This window comes from Staurois parvus, unplaced genomic scaffold (assembly GCF_062004578.1).
Source record: "Staurois parvus isolate SC_StPar_1 unplaced genomic scaffold, SC_StPar_1.0 ptg000541l, whole genome shotgun sequence".
NCBI lineage: Eukaryota > Metazoa > Chordata > Amphibia > Anura > Ranidae > Staurois > Staurois parvus.
Genome location: NW_028318337.1, coordinates 1,370,416 through 1,384,497, shown reverse-complemented (window position 1 = coordinate 1,384,497; position 14,082 = coordinate 1,370,416).

Sequence of the window (14,082 nt, the reverse complement as noted above, 5' to 3'; positions counted from 1 at the left end):
GTATTCTGACACTGGGGGGAACTGACTTGGTATCACGGACATCCCCAGTGACACCAATACAGTGAACAGTGCAAAAAAAAAAGCACTGACGCTGTACTAATGGCATTGGGCAGGAAGGGGTTTACAATGGGGGCGAAGAAAGGGTTAACTGTGTGCTGGGAGTGTTTTACTAGGGGGCGGGGGGGTGTGCCCAGCCATCCAGAGCAGTGTGCCTGAGCCGATAGGGAGGAGGACTGTTAGTAAACAAAATAGCCCTCCTCCCCATCTGTGATCTTCGGTAATCACCGGGCGCCAGCGGGTAGTCACAGGCTGGGGCCTGGAGATTGTCAGCTGCTGCCGCAAATGGCGCAGGTAGGGCGCATGCGCCCTACCCAGCAATGTAAAATTGCGTATATACAGTGGGGCAAAAAGGTATTTAGTCAGCCACCAATTGTGCAAGTTCTCCCACTTAAAAAGATGAGAGAGGCCTATAATTAGCATCATAGGTAGACCTCAACTATGAGAGACAAAATGAGAAAAAAAATCCAGACAATCACATTGGCTGATTTGGAAAGAATTTATTTGCAAATTATGGTGGAAAATAAGTATTTGGTCACCTACAAACAAGCAAGATTTCTGGCTCTCACAGACCTGCACCTTCTTCTTTAAGAGGCTCCTCTGTCCTGCACTCATTACCTGTATCAATGGAACCTGTTTGAACTTGTTATCAGTATAAAAGACACCTGTCCACAACCTCAAACAGTCACACTCCAAACTCCACTATGGTGAAGACCAAAGAGCTGTCGAAGGACACCAGAATCAAAATTGTAGACCTGCACCAGGCTGGGAAGACTGAATCTGCAATAGGCAAGCAGCTTGGTGTGAACAAATCAACTGTGAGGGACCGCCGAGCGGCACCACTAGCACTCCACCGGTCAGGCGTGCCCAGAGCGCGGAATCTAAGCCCCAGGGTACTTGTTCACCAGGGCCCCTGATGGTGGGGATGGACTTGTAGTACCCTGAGACCAGGTCGCCTCTACTGAGCACACCTGTCAGTGGTAGGGGTGTCCGCCAGGGGTTCCAACCAGGGAGAGCCAAATGTGAGGAGGTCGGGTGACCCTGATGGGATGGATGGATGGATGGCTGAGCAAGTGCGTAGTCAGACAGGCCGAGTCGGTAATGTAGAGGACGGTAAGGTACAAGGGAGCAGGCAGAGAATCGTCGGGTCACACGCCAGGTCAGCAACAGGAGGTCAGATCTACAGAGGGGCATCCAGGGAGAGAGGTCAGGCAAGCAAGGGTCTGGGCAGGAGAAATCAGCAAGGTCAAGAGCAATCCGGGTCAATAACTTACAGTATACAGGTTCACAGGATCAGGAATGCAGGTAAGACCAGAAGGCAACGAAATGACAGCTCAGGGACCTTTAAATATCCCGCCCTGCGCTGCCATTGGTGCCCAGCGGGCGGCCGCGGCTTCTACTGCGCATGCGCGAACTCGAACGCCGCGGCCGGCCCGGACCTAGTGCCCGTGTACTGGGAGGAGCAGTGCGCCTGCGCCGGGACCATCGAGGGACGGATCGCGGGGATCCCTGACATTGCCCCCCCCCTACGGGCAACCTCCGGATGCCCACCCGATCTCTCCACCACGGGTGATCACAAAGAAACCTCCGGACAAGCCTAGGCGCATGGACATTATGGGCTGGTTCCCACGAATTGTCCTCAGGGCCGTAGCCCTTCCACTTGATGAGAAATTGGGTCTGGCCCCCCCTTCGACGGCACTTCAAGATTGCCTCCACCTCAAATTCCTCTTCCTCTTCAACCGTTACGGCCTCCGGGGGCCTGGATTCCCGTTCCGGGAAGGCATCAGGGACTACCGGTTTCAACAGGGACACGTGGAAGACAGGGTGGATCTTAAGTGTGTCAGGGAGAACAAGTTCATAGGCCACCTCATTGACCATCCGTTTGATGCAAAAAGGGCCTATGAATTTAGGTCCCAACTTCTTCGACGGGCAAAGCATCCTCAAGTTTGACGTAGCCAGCCAAACCTTCTCTCCGGGCTGCAACACCAGGTTCCCTCTTCGCTTCCTATTGAAAGCCTTCTTATAGTCTTCTTGGGCTTGACGGATGGCTTCCTGTAATTTCTTATTGTTGGAGGTGAAGAAGGTCAGTGCATCCTGCGTCGCTGGAATCGGGCATTCCGGGACCAAGTCCGGGAGGAAGACCGGATGAAACCCATAGTTGGCGAAGAACGGGGACTGCCCAGTTGCTGAATGGCAAGCGTTGTTGTACGCGAATTCTGCCAAAGGGAGGAGTGGCGCCCAGTCGTCCTGAGAGAATGATGTGTAGCATCGCAGGTATTGCTCCAGGGTCTGATTGGTCCTCTCGGTCTGGCCATTGGTCTGAGGGTGAAATGCCGAGGAAAGAGACAGCTTGATATCCAGGGCTTTGCACAGCGCCCTCCAAAACCGCGAGGTAAACTGCACCCCTCGGTCCGAGACGATGTCTTCGGGAACCCCATGCAGTCTAACGATCTCTCGAATAAAGACTTGTGCCGTCTCGGCTGCAGATGGAGTCTTCCGTAAAGGGATGAAATGGGCCATCTTGGATAAGCGGTCCACAACCACGAGGATTGCTGTGTGATCCAGCGAAGGAGGGAGCTCGACTATGAAGTCCATGGAGATTCTCTGCCAGGGCCGTTCAGGGATGGGCAATGGACGTAGCAGGCCCCATGCCTTGTTCCTTGAAGGCTTGTTCCGCTGGCAGATGACACAGGAGCCCACGTAGATCTTACAATCCTTGGCCATGTCCGGCCACCAGAAGGAACGCCGGAGAAGTTCCAGGGTCTTGACCGGTCCAAAATGTCCTGCCAGTGGGTGGTCATGGCAATGTCCCAAGACTAAGGTTCGGGCATCCTCTGGCACCACAATCCGGTCCTCCCTCCATAGGAGTCCCTCCTTGTTCTGGAGGGGGGCCCCATCGGAGGTAGACATTGCTGTGGACGCCCTCAGGATCTCGGAGCGAAGGTTTGTCTGAAGGGCCAAGAAATTCCCTGCCGGAAGAATAGTGTCGGGCACTGGGATCTCCTTGGTGTCCTCATACATGCGCGATAATGCGTCAGGCTTCGTGTTTTTCGAGCCGGGCCTGTATGTGATGTGGAACTGGAACCTCGAGAAAAACAATGCCCATCTTGCTTGTCGTGGGCGTAGACGTTTGGCCGTCCTCAGATATTCCAGGTTCTTGTGGTCCGTGAATATCAGGATGGGATGGGAGGCACCTTCCAGCAGGTACCTCCATTCCTCTAAAGCGGTTTTGATAGCCAGTAGCTCGCGATCCCCAATGTCGTAGTTCCTCTCCGCCGGGGTAAGTTTCCGTGAAAAGAATGCTACTGGGTGAAGTAATTCCTTGGCGCCCTTCCGCTGGGAAAGGATGGAGCCAACCGCGTTTTCAGATGCATCTACTTCTAAGATGTAGGGCAGGGAGGCGTCGGGATGACCCAGAATGGGTGCCGAGGTAAATAACCTTTTTAGTGCCTCAAAGGCTTCCTGTGCCTCGGGCGTCCATCTGAATCGCGTCCCAAGCTTAGTTAGTTGAGTGATAGGGGAGACCAGACCCGAGAAGTTCTTGATGAACTTCCGGTAGAAATTTGCGAACCCAATAAAACGTTGGACACTTTTCCTGTCCGTGGGTTCAGGCCAATCTAGGATCGCTGAGACCTTCTGAGGGTCCATTGCGACCCCCGTGGTGGAGATAATCAGACCCAGGAATGTAACGCTAGCCTGTTCAAAGCAGCATTTCTCTGCTTTAGCGTACAACCCGTGCTGCCGCAACCGCCCCAACACCTTTGTTACATGTACCCTGTGCTCCCCCAGGGAGGATGAGAAAATCAAAATGTCGTCTAAGTAGACGATGACAAAGATGTCCAGGAAGTCCCTAAAGATATCGTTTACAAAGTGCTGGAAGGTGGCTGGCGCATTGCATAACCCGAAAGGCATGACCAGGTATTCAAAATGGCCGAATCGGGTGCGGAAGGCCGTCTTCCACTCATCCCCCTCCCTTATGCGAACCAAATTGTAGGCTCCCCTTAAGTCCAACTTGGTAAATACTACCGCAGCCTTTAAGCTCTGGAACAATTCAGGTACCAGAGGTAATGGGTAACGATTTTTAATGGTGACCCTATTCAGCTCCCGATAGTCAATGCATGGCCTCAAAGTCTTGTCCTTCTTTTCTACAAAGAAGATCCCTGCACCTGCTGGGGAAGTGGAGGGACGGATGAATCCCTTACGGAGGCTATCCTCAATATAGTCCTTCAGGGCCCCTAATTCCAGCTCAGAAAGGGGAAAAATTCGTCCGAACGGGATTTCAGAACCGGGCAACAGATCAATTGGACAGTCATATGGGCGGTGGGGGGGTAGAGCATCTGCTCCCCGTTCACTGAACACGTCAAGGAACTTGCGATAGGCTGCAGGAACCACTTGTTTCAGACTGTCATCCCCCTCAGAGCACAAAAGAACCTGGGGGACCCCCGGGCCCGAAGTTCGACACAGTTCCCGACAATATGGGGAAGGGAACGAGACAACCCCAGTTTCCCAGTCAATTTGGGGGTTATGGGCCCGCAACCAAGGGAGCCCCAGAATGACTGGGAAAAGGGGTGATGCAATAGCATCCAGGCGGAGGAGTTCCCGGTGCTGACCGGCAATGGAAGTCATAATGGAAGGGGTCTCCTGGTTGACTACTCCTGACTTTATCCGGGAACCATCAGCTAAAAAGATATGAAACCCCTTCTCCTTTGGGCGGAGGGGAATACCCTGCTGGTGAGCAAAATTGATATCCACAAAACAGCTGCATGCCCCCGAATCAACTATGGCCGACACCTCCACGGTCCTTTCGGAAAGCTGAAAGGAGAGGGGAACAACTAAGTACTGGGACGGGGTCATATCGCCAACAGATAAAGAAGATGAAGTGAACTTACTCAGTTTCTGCGGGCAGGAACGCACCATGTGACCAGCTTCGCCGCAGTACAGGCACAGATTCTGGGAGCGTCTGCGCTGGCGTTCCTCAGGCGATAGTTTAGGCCGAGCCAGGCCTAGCTGCATGGGTTCGGGGGCATCTTCAGCCGGCAGGTTCTGGATGCTTGGCTTAGTATGTGGACCGGATCCCTGAAATGACCCCCAGGGATTTCCGCGACCCTGACCAGACCTCTCCAATCTGCGCTCCCGTAGCCTACGGTCAATTTTAATAGTGAGTGCAATCAAGTCCTCTAATATCTCGGGCACCTCTACCCGGGCGAGCTCGTCTTTCAGAGCCTCAGATAGGCCCATACGAAACTGGTGTAAAAGGGCGAACTCGTTCCAACGAGTGTCACCCATCCAGCGCCTAAAGTCAGAGGCGTATTCCTCAGCCGTCCGCCGACCTTGTCGGAGTGTGTATAACGTGGCCTCGGCCGAGGCCGCCCGTTGTGGGTCATCATATAAGATGGCCATAGCGTTAAAGAAGCTGTCGACCGAAATCAGGTGAGGGTCATTGTTTCCCCTTAGTCGGTGGGCCCAGTCTTGGGGTTCACCCTGCAGCAGGGAGACAACAAACCCCACTTTCACTGACTCTGTCAAAAAGGTCCGTGGCTGTAGTTCAAAAAAGAGAAGACAAGAGTCACGAAATGACCGAAAACGTGTGCGATCCCCATGGAAGCGCTCGGGTAAGGGTACTCGGGGTTCCGCCATAGGGAGTGATGTGGGAGGCCCAGGAGCCGGCTCGTGGGCTGCTGCGACTGGAGGTGCAGGAGCCGGGGCCTGTGAAACAGGAACAGATATGGTGCAGGCCTGAAACCGATTCTCGATCTGCAGACATCTGTCCTGTAATGTGTTTACAGCTTGCGTCAGGGTAGACAGGTGCCTGCACACCTCGTCCAACGGGGTGAGTCCTCCTCGAGGCTCAGTCATGGCCTTCTGGTACTGTGAGGGACCGCCGAGCGGCACCACTAGCACTCCACCGGTCAGGCGTGCCCAGAGCGCGGAATCTAAGCCCCAGGGTACTTGTTCACCAGGGCCCCTGATGGTGGGGATGGACTTGTAGTACCCTGAGACCAGGTCGCCTCTACTGAGCACACCTGTCAGTGGTAGGGGTGTCCGCCAGGGGTTCCAACCAGGGAGAGCCAAATGTGAGGAGGTCGGGTGACCCTGATGGGATGGATGGATGGATGGCTGAGCAAGTGCGTAGTCAGACAGGCCGAGTCGGTAATGTAGAGGACGGTAAGGTACAAGGGAGCAGGCAGAGAATCGTCGGGTCACACGCCAGGTCAGCAACAGGAGGTCAGATCTACAGAGGGGCATCCAGGGAGAGAGGTCAGGCAAGCAAGGGTCTGGGCAGGAGAAATCAGCAAGGTCAAGAGCAATCCGGGTCAATAACTTACAGTATACAGGTTCACAGGATCAGGAATGCAGGTAAGACCAGAAGGCAACGAAATGACAGCTCAGGGACCTTTAAATATCCCGCCCTGCGCTGCCATTGGTGCCCAGCGGGCGGCCGCGGCTTCTACTGCGCATGCGCGAACTCGAACGCCGCGGCCGGCCCGGACCTAGTGCCCGTGTACTGGGAGGAGCAGTGCGCCTGCGCCGGGACCATCGAGGGACGGATCGCGGGGATCCCTGACATCAACTGTGGGAGCAATAATTAGAAAATGGAAGGCATACAAGACCACTGATAATCTCCCTCGATCTGGGGCTCCATGCAAGATCTCACCCCGTGGGGTCAAAATGATCACAAGAACGGTGAGCAAAAATCCCAGGACCACACAGGGGGACCTAGTGAATGACCTGCAGAGAGCTGGGACCAACGTAACAAAGGCTACCATCAGTAACACACTACGCCGCCAGGGACTCAGATCCTGCAGTGCTAGATGTGTCCCCCTGCTTGAGCCAGTACATGTCCGGGCCCGTCTGAAGTTTGCTAGAGAGCATTTGGATGATCCAGAAGAGGATTGGGAGAATGCCATATGGTCAGATGAAACCAAAATAGAACTGTTTGGTATAAACACAACTCGTCGTGTTTGGAGGAGAGAGAATGCTGAGTTGCATCCAAAGAACACCATACCTACTGTGAAGCATGGGGGTGGTAACATCATGCTTTGGGGCTGTTTCTCTGCAAGGGACCACAGGGACCAGGACGACTGATCCATGTACAGGACAGAATGAATGGGGCCATGTATCATGAGATTTTGAGTGCAAACCTCCTTCCATCAGCAAGGGCATTGAAGATGAAACTTGGCTGGGTCTTCCAACATGACAATGATCCCAAACATACCGCCCGGGCAACGAAGGAGTGGCTTCGTAAGAAGCATTTCAAGGTCCTGGAGTGGCCTAGCCAGTCTCCAGATCTCAACCCCATAGAAAACCTTTGGAGGGAGTTGAAAGTCCGTGTTGCCCAGCAACAGCCCCAAAACATCACTGCTCTAGAGGAGATCTGCATGGAGGAATGGGCCAACATACCAGCAACAGTGTGTGCCAACCTTGTGAAGACTTACAGGAAACGTTTGACCTCTGTCATTGCCAACAAAGGATATATAAGAAAGTATTGAGATGAACTTTTGATATTGACCAAATACTTATTTTCCACCATAATTTGCAAATAAATTCTTTCCAAATCAGCCAATGTGATTGTCTGGATTTTTTTTCTCATTTTGTCTCTCATAGTTGAGGTCTACCTATGATGCCAATTACAGGCCTCTCTCATCTTTTTAAGTGGGAGAACTTGCACAATTGGTGGCTGACTAAATACTTTTTTGCCCCACTGTATGTATATATATATATATATATATATATATATATATACACACGTGATTTGTGCTCCCGTGGTTTTCACGCCCCTCCCAGATAGCGTCAGATTGCCCGTCAGTACACCAGTCATCACATTTAACCCCTTGATTGCCAGCAACACGCTCATACACAATAAATCTCCATTGCTAGTATAGTGTCTGAAACGGATCAATATCTTTGATCAGATCAGCACTATACCAGCGTTCACATTAGTATAGCGTCCTCAAAAACGCAGCGTTAACGGGATCAGCCCCGACACCTGCCAGCACCTGTGTTTAGCCCCTACGCTTAACCCCCCCCTTCTCCCCTAGCAAGTGCAGTGTCAGTAGGTCACTGTCACTTGATATATTACACACAAAACCGCAGTGTTCGCAGAATCAGGCCTGATCTCTGTTAGCACTTGCTGGTAAATTTTGATGACTCTCATATGCAGCCTCTTAGATTGTAAGCTCCCAGGATCAGGCCCTCCTAACCCTCTTGTATTGAACTGTATTGTTGCTGTATTGTCTCCCGTTATATTGTAAAGCGCTGAGAAAACTGTTGGCGCTATATAAATCCTGTATAATAATAATACCAGCACTTCAGTATGACTTGGCGATATGGTGAGTCCTATAAGTGCAGTACAAGCCGGTGCGGTGGCGAGCACAAGTATTGTCCCGCAGCCACTAAGAATTTGCACACAGGCCCGTAGAGCCCCTAATATCCTTCCGGATGTGCTTGCAAATCCCGATTGGCAGTCCACAAATTTTGCAGCACTTGTACTTCCCCCGTTCACTGCCCAACCCAGAATTCAGGTGGAAATAGAAAATTTAACTACCCCCTTGATTTTTGGAGCTGTTTTTCACAGAATATCTGTATGTATTGATTGTGGATCAAAGCAATTTATATGCACAACAATTTATCGCCGCCAACCAAAATTCAAACCTTGCCAGACCATTCGCATGGAAACCCATTACGGTTTCCGAATTTACTTTTTTTGGGGGCCTAACCCTCAACATGGGCATTACTAAAAGAAATTAATTCCAGTTGTATTGGTCCACAGACCCGATTCATCATATGCCCGTGTTCTCTGCTGCCATGGCCAGGCATAGATATGAGAGTATAATGTGTTTTATGCATTTCAACGACAATACGCTCTGTCATCCTCGGGGTGACCCTGAATTTGACCGGCTACACAAAATTCAGCCCCTCGCAAATCACCTTAACCAAACATTTGCAGATGTCTATACTCCCCAGCAAAAAATCTGCGTTGATGAATCCCTCATTCATTTTTCTGGCTGCCTTGCATTCAAACAATTTCTCCCCTGCAAGCGTGCCAGATATGGGGTCAAGATGTAGAAGACCTGTGAGAGGGCAACAGGCTATACTTATACGTTTCGGTTTTACGAGGGAAAAGATAGTCACGTGGAGCCCCACGGATGCCCAGACTACATGGGGAGCAATGGCAAGATAGTTTGGGACTTGGTGTCATCCTTTTTCCATATGGGGTACCACTTATACGTGGACAATTTTTATTCAAGCGTGCCACTATTTAGACATTTGTACAATCTTGGAACTGGCGCTTGTGGCATAGTGTGACCTAATGTGTGTCCACCATTAGAAGTGCATGGATGCAGGGCGGTATATTCTAATGGTGGGCATACCACACACTTTTTTTGGTAGAGATTTATTCTCTTTTTTTCATTCACTCCACAGGCTGCATAAAAAAACAAAACAAAAGAACGTAGCATATATACCCAAGGACGACCAGCGAAGTACTGGTACATCACTGGACTTTGAGTGGTTATACCAGGATAATGCCTACAGCTGCAGGCATCATCCTGGTATCATTTTTTTCAGCTGGTGATCAGCTTTCATGTAAAAGCAATCCTAGTGGCTAATTAACTGCAGGATTGCTTTTACAAGCAGAGGGAGACAAAACCCCTTCCCCCTCCCCCTCTGCCTTCCACGGCCTTCTCGGGCAGTCCTGAGCCATAGGGGGAACCTGAGAATGCAGCCGGTGTTTCTGCCAGCTGATCATAGAGCTGATTGGAGACCAGAATGGTGCCAATCATCTCTATAGCCTAAGAATTTGGAAGCTACGAGCATTTCATCACTTCAGTTTTGCAGGATATAAACAGCACCATTTGTAAATTGGGAAAGCATTTGATCACACCGATTTTGGTTTGATTAGATAATGTAAGGGCAGAGGAGATATCTAGAGTCTGATAAACCCCAGATTTCAATTTAAAAAAAAACAATATATGACAATGCCCATTGAAGTTATAGGGGATATTTGCACTCCCTGTGATAGCATTAAAAGTGATTAAAAAAAAAAAATTAAAAGGACAGTGTAAAAATAATTAAAAAAATCAAAATAACTTTAAAAAAAAGTACCCTCGCCCCCCGCGCATGCGCACACCTGCGTTCATGACCGTTGACCCTGTGCCAGTATGGAAACAGCATTTGCACCATGCATGTGAGGTATCGCCATGAACGTCAGATCAAGGACAGTAATTCTAACACTAGACCTCCTCTGTAAATCTAAAATGGTAGCTTGTAAAGGCTTTTAAACATTGCCCATGGATATTAAAAACGTATGCAGTTTGTCGCCATTGCACGGGGCATGCACAGTTTTAAAGCATGTCATGTTTGGTATCTATTTACTTGGCATACCATCATCTTTTATATTTTACAAAATAATTGGCGAATATATTGTGTTTTTGTGTATTAAAAGTACAAAAAGGGTATTTTTAAAAAAAATTGCACTTGAAAAATCGCTGCGCGAGTACTATGCGCCATAAAAAATTGTAGTACCCACCTTTTTTTTTCACTATGGTGTTTACTTTAAAAAAAATATATAATGTTTGGGGTTTAAATTAATTTCCTAGCAAAAAAGACTGATTTTTTTCATGTGAACAAAAAGTGTCAGAAAAGGCTTGATCTTCAGGTGGTTAGAAGAGTGAGTGATGTGTGGCATAAACTTCTAATGCTGGGCATAAAACACCCCCACCCCCCAAAACGACCCCTTTTTGGAAAGTAGACACCCCAAACTATTTGCTGAGAGGCATGTTGAATCAATAGAAGAATTTATTTTTTTACTACAAGTTTTTGGAAAATGACAAACAAAAAAAATTTTTTTTTTCCCACAAAATTGTCACTTAAATGATTTATTGCTCACACATGCCATGGGTATATGTGGAATTACTCCCCAAAATACATTCTGCTACTTCTCCTGAGTATGGGGGTACCACATGTGAGAGACGTTTTGGCAGTCTAGCCAAGTACAGGACCCCAAAATCCAATAAGCATCTTCAGGCTTTTAAAGGGCTTTATTTCCTCATTACACTTCCTGACTACCTATCACAGTTTCGGAGGCCCTAAAATGCCAGGGTAGCACCTAACCCCCCAAATGACCCCTTTTTGGAAAGGAGACACCCCAAGGAATTTGATAAGAAGCATGGTAAGTATTTTGCAGATCTCATTTGTTGCCACAAGTTTTTGGAAAATGAAGAAAAAAAAACAAAAACATTTTTTCTATTCTTTTTTTATATTTCAAAACCTTGTGAGAAAAAATGAGATCTGCAAAATACTCACTATGCCTCTTTTTAAATTCCTTGGGGTGTCTACTTTCCACAAAGGGGTCATTTGGGGGGGTTTGGTGCTATCCTGGAATGTTTGGGCCTTCGAAACTGTAACAGGTATTGAGGAAGTGAAATGAGGAAGTTACGCACCTTCAGGCTTTCAAAGTGGTCATTGGATTTCAGGCTCCTGTATGTGGCTAGGCTCCCAAAAAGTCTCACACGTGTGGTATCCTCATACTCGGTTGAAGTAGCAGAATGTATTTTGGGGTGTAATTCCACATATACCCATGGCTTGTGCGAGAAATAAATCATTTAAGTGACAATTTTGTGGAAAAAAAAAATGTTTTTGTAATTTTCCAGAAACTTGTAGAAAAAAAATGGACACAATATGCCTTTCAGCAGATAGCTTTGGGTGTCTACTTTACGAAAAGGGGTCATTTGAGGGTGTTTGTACTATCCTGGCATTTTAGCACCTCATGAAAGTAAATGCTGTGTAAATTCCATTATCTATACCATAGTTTGTAGACACTATAATTTTCACACAAAGCAATAAATGTACACTTACTGGGATTTTGTTAACCAAAAACATGTAGCAGAAAACATTTTGGCCTAAATTTGTGAAGAAATTTTAGTTTTTTGAGATATTTTTTATGACCTAAATAAGAAAATATTGTTTGTTTTTTTTTAAATTTTTTCTTAAAATATTTTTTTGTAGCGCCAAAAATAAAAAGTGCACATGTGATCAAATACCACCAAAAGAAAGCTCTATTTGTGGGAAAAAAAGGACATAAATTTAATTTATGTACCGTATTGCATGACCACGCAATTGTCCATTAAATTAGCGCAGTGCTGTATAGTAAAGAAATAGCGTAAATTGCAGTGTCTATACCATAGTTTGTAGACGCTATAACTTTCACACAAAGCAATCAATATACACTTATTGGGATTTTTTTTACCAAAAACATGTAGGAGAATCCATTTTGGCCTAAATTTATAACTAACTTTGAGTTTACTATATATTTTTTATAGCTGAAAGTAAAAAATATCGTTTTTCTTCAAAATTTTTGGTCTTTTTTTGTTTATAGCGTGAAAAATAAAAAGCACACAGGTGATCAAATACCACAGAAAGAAAGCTCTATTTGTGTGAAAAAAAGGACGTAAATTTTGTTTGGGTGCAGCATTGCATGACCGCACAATTATCAGTTGAATTAGTGCAGCTCCGAGTAGCAAAAAGAGGCCTGGTAAGGAAGGGGGGTAAATCCTCTGGATGGCAAGTGGTTAATGCAGGTAATGCATTAGGTAAAAAGCGTTTGACTTTATAACCACTTCAAGTCACAAAGTGTTTCATCAGGGCTGGGATTTAGGCCCAATGGCAGCCTGCCTGACCCTGGTTAATAGAAAGGCAGCTGATTATAGCCTACAATATACACAGTCATCTTTTAATTGAATGTTACATAAAAATTGTCTTTAGATTTCAATCTGGTTTTTCATAATTCAGCAAATGAACCAATATGACCTCCCATCTGCTTGCCCATGTCGGCAGGCAACTGGAGTGGTATTATTTTTTACTTAACAAAATGGAACATTCTTTATAACGTTTATGTAAAACCTAACACTGAACTTCTCTTATTTGCTGCATTTTGGTTTGATAAACATACCAATTAAAGTGTTTTGTTATACCTGTTTTATAAGTACAAAATAAAAGATGGATTTTGTCAGAAATTCAGAGCTGTACCGTGTGCTTAACTTCTCAAATTTATTCGGCTCACCCAGTTGTTATTTTAATACTGCAAGTCATTTATACCTATGCTTTGGAATTAAAGACAGTGGGATGGATTAAATAGTTTAGCAGAACAAAACTGGGCAGGACAGGTACCCCTCATTCCTCAAATATGTTGTTTTGTCAGCCCATAAAATGAAATTAAAGTGATTGTAAACCTTAATATTTATTATTTTTAAATAACAAACATGTTATACTTACCTGCTCGCTGCAATGATTTTGCCGAGAGCAGCCCTGGATCAGGAGCACCCTGCTGGTGCTCCTGGCTTCTCCTCTTCATGATGTGCCACCATAGGAAGCCACGTCCTTTTGTAGCACACCTGCATGCTCACTCCCAGGCCAGATCTGTGTGTCTGTAAGACACACAGTGTGGCTCGTCCCAGCTGCCTTCACACTGGCTGTAATTGACAGTAACGGGAGCCAATGGCTCCCGCTGCTGTGTTTGAACCAATAAGGATGGAGACTGTAGAGAGAGCCTCTACTCTTGTGTACATGGCTGGATTGAGATTAGGCTCAGGTAAGTATAAGGGGGGGCTGCATGCAGAAATAGAATAGAATGCATGAAGGTAAGAAAAAAACTTCTGCCCTTGCAACCACTTTAAGAGATGAGTGCTTTTCCTAACAGCTCCATGTCAGCACAGCTGGGTAAGGACACCCCCCCCCCATGTCTCCAAGACCTAAGTAAAATAAATTTAAGCCCACCTGCAGCCTTGGCGTTACTCTTTTTTCCTCCCATGTGCAGGGCCTAGGTATGCTCCTCTACCTGGCTGGTCTAAGGGGCTGGCTGTCTGTCCATGTGTGTGGGTTTCAGCTGGAAGCAGTCCCTACCTGCTAAATAACCCATAATCCAGGGGGACCCACTGCTGGTCCTCGGGGTGGCTTTTATCACGGCTAACAGCCTTGCCTGGGGTCTACTGGGTCCATTTGAAGTGGGCAGGGGTGTCAGCAGAGTCT